General features: G+C 47.3%; 1 long non-coding RNA gene across 1 annotated transcript; it reads left to right on the forward strand.

Moving 5' to 3' along the window:
* Positions 1–1,111: 1,111 nt before the first annotated feature.
* LOC119913050 lies at positions 1,112–1,810 on the forward strand. The gene is made up of 2 exons (XR_005446348.1): positions 1,112–1,259; positions 1,347–1,810. It is a non-coding gene; the product is annotated as an uncharacterized LOC119913050 (long non-coding RNA).
* The last annotated feature ends 5,188 nt before the right edge of the window (positions 1,811–6,998 follow it).

The following is a 6,998-nucleotide window of genomic DNA, read 5'->3' on the forward strand; positions in this document are numbered from 1 at the left end:
CAGAATAATAGGTCACCTTTAAAAGAGATGTATTGCGCATTTCTTTTCTTTCAAAGAAATTGTTTGAACATTTTGGGGTCTTAAAGTATTTTGTTGAGGTCTTAAAAGGTCTGAATTTGACTGAAAGTTGCAAGAACCCTGTTATACAATGTGTCTGAGAGTGGCATGGTGGGGTTACAACACTGCTTCTGGCCAAACATGTTTATATAAAACAAGACACGTAACATAAGGTCTGGCACGCCTGTCACTGGAACTTTTTAATTGCCAGTTTTGTTTAAGATTAACTGGCAATCAACCTATCTGTCTTTATGGTATGAGGATAGGTTGGGTTTAATGCACTGGAATGCAGACACTGGTGTGAATGAATTAAATGTAAAATGACAAATTCTGAGAAATCCACACCGGTTGGGTGGAACATGAGTAGAGAAACATGTTTTTGTGCTCACCTTTAACAATGAAGAAAGTTATTATTACTCGGTACCGAGTTATTATTAGTACTGTTTAGTAAGTTTAGTTAGATTAGAAGTTTTAACACAATTTTATATGAAACACTGAGCCACATCGAATGCATGAAAAGTGCTATACAAATACAGTTTGCCATAATACTATAGTATTATTATTTAAACACAACTTTTTATTTATCAAAAAATGTAAATACTTTTGAGAAATCTGTCGGGATAGGAAGGGAACTTGTAGATTGTTTTAAAATAAAATACATTTATAATATTGTAAAAGGTAAGTTACATGTTTCAACACACATTGAAATACAAGTACAGGTGTTCACAGCTATTATAACTTTAGTTTATCTTGTAAACAATTTAATTTGTGTTCAGAGCATTCAAATTATTATAAAGTTATCGAAAGCTGCTGCAGATACCTTTTTGTAAAGATATTTGGCAATAAATTAAATTAATAGTCAGCCAAAGAGGAAACGATAATAGTCATTCCTTAACTGTTATCTAGCAGGGCAGAACCAGGAGAGGTTGGAGACGTTTTATTTGTTGTGTTTCTTTTAATTACTGATTCAGAAGCTTTAAGGTTTTATTTTATTTGGTATTTCAGTGAAAGACAGGTGTGCCAAAAATATGAGCAAACAATTTAAGTCAATTTTTCCTCCTGTTTAAAATGCAAATAACCATTTTCAGCTTTTAATTTACTTTTTAAATTTACCAATTATATTTTTCAGTCACCACACAGGAGAAACTATCACTGCATCACCATGATTGCAAAGATTTGTGTCGTCCTTCTTCTGTTTGTTGGTAAGAGAAACTTTCATTCCAAATAAAGATCTAAACTTGCCTCGAGACTTAATGTAAATCTGATTTGACATTTTCCGCACAAAACAGCCTCTGGCAACGCACAGACCACAACCAGAACCACCACGGCTGCACCAACAACCAGAACCACCACGGCTGCACCAACAACCAGAACCACCACGGCTGCACTAACAACAACAGCAGCACCACCAACCACACAAACAGACACACCCACACCCACACCCACAATCACACCCACACCCACACCCACACCCGCATCTTGTGATACCAGCACAGCTAGACCAACAACCCCATCCAGCACAGATGGTTGTGAGACCAACAAGGCCAGACCGACATGCAGTGTGGAGTGTGTTTGTAAATGCTGATCTCTGATATGTCATCACACGTGTCTCTGATGGAGGTGTCTATAATTAATCAAAACTTCTTTGATTGGAGGACTCTGTAATGTTCTGATTCAGAGGGTTGTGTGTGAATCTGCTTTTTGTCTGTTATTGCATAAAAACAATAAAGGTTTACCAAAGTTATTCTTTGAAGTTGTCGCAAATTACCTCAATATTGATTAAAGACCTAGAAATTGTAGTATTTCTTGATAACCTGAGTAAAAATTAGTAAAATATCTATAATTTACATTTATTAATGTATAATAATAATATTATTAAATTTATTGATGATTTCTTAAGATAGTAATCAGTTTCATCAGACTGTGTGGGTGTGACACAATTAGATCTCACTGACTAGCCACCATACCAGACGAAGTAATGGTTCTTTCAGACCCTTTCGGGGCGGTGAGTTTACATACAAAGTCAATGCAAAGACACGTAGAGCCGCGATTTCCTGTCGTGCTGTGTGAAGCGACGCGAAGGCAACGTGAAGGCAATGCGAAGGAATTCACATGAGTTGAATATTTTCAACTCAAGCGAAGAAGTCGCATGACGCTGAGTCACAATAGCTCAGTGCTGAGATTGTCCGTACATAACCAACGGCTTCAGTGTGTTGTGTGGAGAGGGCCGGGCAGAGCGGGGGATTAAAAATCTGCTGGCCGGTGTTCTGACGATCTATGCTGCCCTATCGAAAAATGCTACCTTATGTGTTCCCTTTTCCAATCCCATAAAGTTATAACTCTCACAGTATTATGACATATTCTGTTTTTTGATTATATTATAACATTATTTCAGGGGTAGCGTATTCCATTACAGAAAAATTTTATATTGCACCACTACTCACTCCATGTGTACTGTAAAGAGATGGGGAGCATGTTGAAATACTATATTATAACATCTTTATTTAAGATATCAAGGGTAGCGTATTGTGATGACTTTTTTGTTTTTTGATGATACTGACGATCAGCCACTGTCTCGACGGCATTCCTAACAGCAAAGTTGCACAGATTTATGGGCGTGGAAACAGACCACGCTTGTGGGTCTTACGCATGCGCAAAAATACGGACAAAACTGGACATTACTTGGAGAAAAGAAAGTGAGGAAGTTGAACTACCTGGTGAGTTCAGAAAACATGTGTGTGTAACTTTATTACAGCCATCGTTGTACTTTACTGTGACCAAGTTAGCATAGCATAGCCCTGATCGATCCAAACTCCATTCAGAAAACAAACATTTTAGAAGTTGTTGTCCTGCTGTCTTGCTGACAGATCTGACAAAGCATGAATTCATATGTTTAACAAATCTGCATCGTGTTGTAGTTATTTTGGCATCAGTTTAATCCGTTTATTGCTATTTAATCACAGCAAAATGTTTACTTTGGGTTCATACAGCTGTAGTAATGGCAAGTTGTGTTTGTTGACATTGTCGCGTTAAAATCGCCTTCTCGCGTTGTGTGTGAACACTTGCAGCAAATGTACTCACGCGAGGAAAGCGTCGCGAGGAGAACATTCGCTGTTGGTCTGAATGCTGCAAAAGGCAGCAAAGAACCTGAGTGTGTTGAACTGAGCAAGAGTTCAACAAGAAATTAATTTTTTCTTTCATGATTGACACAGTCTTACTTTAATCACTTTAATGCTTGACCTTGGAAATAGTCGTTTGAGAAAGACTGTGTGCTACAGTAGAAAGCTTTAGAAAAAGCTTGTATGTAGATCCTGATTTGAGGGCCAAGGAACCAGATTGAGAAGGGACAAAACACAAAGAAACAACAACCAGGAGGATATAAAGAGGGACATATATCCTGTATATGAGACACTTGACAATCATAATAATACTACTACTACTACAAAAAAGAATGGCAGTCTACAGGTCTAACGGACTGTGGCTGTACTGTGACGGACTCAACTTTTATGTTCTTTGAGAAAAGTCTAGATGTCATGTTTGGTGCATGCGAGACACTGGGACGCGCCTGAGGCTCTCCTGCTTGATATTATAGAAAAAAGCTTCCTGTGCTAGAGCTGCTGCTGGTTAAGTGGACAATTAACGGCACGCCAAAATGGTTGGGTTTAAAACACTGCAATGCAGAAACCAATTTTTTCTTAGCCTACTAAGTCCAGTCCCAAACGGGGTTCTGTGTCTGCCAGACGGTCTGAAGGGGATCCTACAGGTGGAGCAACCACGTATTATGAATTTCATTCAATGAGAATGTTAGTTATGTAATATTATGACTTTTCTCAACATGACAACAAACACATTTTGAACATGAGCAGAAAACCTGAGCATGAGCAGAAGCTATTAAAGTCGTGGAGTCAATTAATTCATCATTGAGGTGAAAAGATGCCACAATCGTGTTTAAAGAGGCTACTTCCCCAAATAAAAGACACAAAAGAGGAGGGAATACTAAATCATGAAAGAAAGAAATACATAATGCTTGAAAGTCTTATATATGATACTACATTATATTCTGTATGTATTTTATATTTATATTATATTTGTTATATATTCTTAGAGACCAGGTTAGGTTTGTCTCCCAGTTTAGGCTTTGATGTCTGGAAGTTGGCAAGAATGCTAGTCATAAAATGCAACGACCTCAGCAAATACTGAATCTGTCACGATCGTGGTGTGGAGGCAGGTTGGAGAACCCAAACGCAGGACACAGAGCGGGGCAGGTATGGTACAACGAAGGGTTTTAATAAACAAACAAAAGCGAGCACACTTACAGGTGAGTGGCCGAATAACTGAAATCCAAAATCCAAAAGTACCGGGAGACGAGACAAGACGAGACAAGCAAGGCTGGTTACAGGCAGAGAGTACACACACGACAGACTGGGGGGTAACATGAACAATGACCGGACAAGGACAAGACAGAAACACCAGGTATATATACACACACACAGGGACTAACGAGCAGGGCGGGAGCAACACAGGTGAAAGACATGAGACTAACGAGGCAGAGAGAGAGAGCAGAGGAAAACAGAGAGACTAGACATGACAAGCAGACTATATAACAGATACTGGACACTAGACAGGACAGAACCCAAAACTCAACATACCAAGGCAGATACCAAACTCAAAAGTAAACACAAAGGATGGCCAACCGGCAGAGCGTGACAGTACCCCCCCCCCCCGACGAGCGTCTCCAGACGGTCAACAAAACCCAAAACAGCACAAAATCAAGGCACAAGCCGGCCCAGGGTGGGCGGAGGGAGGACAGGAGGAGGGCAAGTCGAGCCAGGGTGGGCAGAGGGAGGATAGGAGGAGGGCCAGACCAGGAACTCTCAGGAGGGTGGCCAGAGGGCAAGGCAAGGGAGCGACAGAGTTCGGGAGGTCGCACAAGCAGGCCAAGGGGACAAAACAGTCCGGGGGAACCACCCAACAGGCAGATCATGCCCAGGAAACAGGGCAGGTAAGGCACTTGGCCTAACATGCAGGGCAGGGCAGAGAGACAGAACAGTTCAGGAGGCCGTCCCGGAGGGCGACTCAGGAGGCCGTGCAGACCAAAGGGATCACGGAGTTCAGGAGGCCGTCCCGGGGGATGACCCGAAAGGCCGAGCAAATCAGGGGGAAAACACTGTTCAGGAGGCCGTCCTGGAGGGCGACCCAGGAGGCCGTGCAGACCAAAGAGATCACGGAGTACAGGAGGTCGTCCCGGGGGATGACCCGACAGGCCGGGCAAATCAGGGGGTAAACACAGTTCAGGAGGCCGTCCCGGGTGGCCAGAGGTGAACAAAAGTTCAGGAGGCAGACCCGGAGGTCGACCGAGTAGACCAGGAGGGCAAAACAGTTCAGGTGGGCGTCCCGTGGGACGACCCATGAGGCAGGGCAGAACAAGGGGGCCACAGAGTTCAAGGGGTTGGCAGGACGGCCAACAGTGAGGCAGCAACCCCACTGGGGGCCGAGCAGGAGGCCTACGGCAAGACCTCTCCGGAGGTCGGCACCCAAAGCTTGGGTGCTCTGGAGGCACAGCTGGGCTGAGGACCACCGGCGAGAGAGCTGGGCTGGGAACCATGGACCGGACATGAGGAGCTGGAGTCGGCCTGACCACCGACTGGACAGCTGGGCTGGGAACCATGGACCGGACACGAGGAGCTGGAGTCGGCCTGACCACCGACTGGACAGCTGGGCTGGAGACCATGGACCGGACACGAGGAGCTGGAGTCGGCCTGACCACCGACTGGACAGCTGGGCTGGAGACCATGGACCGGACACGAGGAGCAGGGGTCGGCCTGACCACCGACTGGACAGCTGGGCTGGGGACCATGGACCGAACACGAGGAGCAGGGGTCGGCCTGACCACCGGCGGGGCTGAAGCCGGTCCATCCGCCGACAGGACACGAGGAGCAGGGGTCGGCCGGACCACCGGCGGGGCTGAAGCCGGTCCATCCGCTGACAGAACACGAGGAACAGGGGTCGGCCGGACCACCGGCGGGGCTGAAGCCGGTCCGTCTGCCGACAGAACACGAGGAACAGGCTGGGCCACCAACGGAGCTGGTGTTGGTCAGACCACTGACGGGAGAACAGGAGTCGGCTGGGCCACCAACGGAGCTGGTGTTGGTCGGACCACCGACGAGGGAACAGGAGTCGGCTGGGCCACCGGCGAAGCAGGTGCCGGTCGGGCCACCGGCGAAGCAGGTGCCGGTCGGACCACCGACTGAGCATGAGGAACAGGAGTCGGCTGGGCCACCAACGAAGCTGGTGTTGGTCGGACCACCGACGGAGCACGAGGAATGGGAGTCGGCTGGGCCACCAACGGAGCTGGTGTTGGTCGGACCACCGACGAGGGAACAGGAGTCAGCTGGGCCACCGGCGAAGCAGGTGCCGGTCGGACCACCGACGGAGCACGAGGAATGGGAGTCGGCTGGGCCACCAACGAAGCTGGTGTTGGTCGGACGACCGACGAGGGAACAGGAGTAAGCTGGGCCACCGGCGAAGCAGGTGCCGGTCGGACCACCGACGGAGCACGAGGAATGGGAACCGGTCTGGCCACCGACGGAGACCTTGGAACTGGTGTCAGTCGGACCTTCGATGAGGGACCAGTAACAGGTGTCGGTAGGACGACCGAGTGAGACCTGGGAGCAGGAGTAGGCCAGGGATCAGGCAGGCGGCTAGCAGCGCTAGCAGGCCGGGGATCAGGCAGGTCTGATGTGGAGCTAGCAGCGCTAGCGGGCCGGGGATCAGGCAGGCGGCTAGCCGTTTTAGCAAGCCAGGGTACAGGTTTGTTGCCGACGGGTCGCTGATGGTGACCTCGTCGCCTCCGATGACCACCACGGGAACCCGAAAAGATGGCTAGGCGACTCCCTTCAAAAGACGACTCCAGGGAAAGCCTAGCCTCCAGGCTATCAGGC

Source organism: Micropterus salmoides, unplaced genomic scaffold, assembly GCF_014851395.1.
Source record: "Micropterus salmoides isolate LMB-PRFRI ecotype aquatic unplaced genomic scaffold, ASM1485139v1 Ms_hic_scaffold_2, whole genome shotgun sequence".
Classification (NCBI taxonomy): Eukaryota; Metazoa; Chordata; class Actinopteri; order Centrarchiformes; family Centrarchidae; genus Micropterus; species Micropterus salmoides.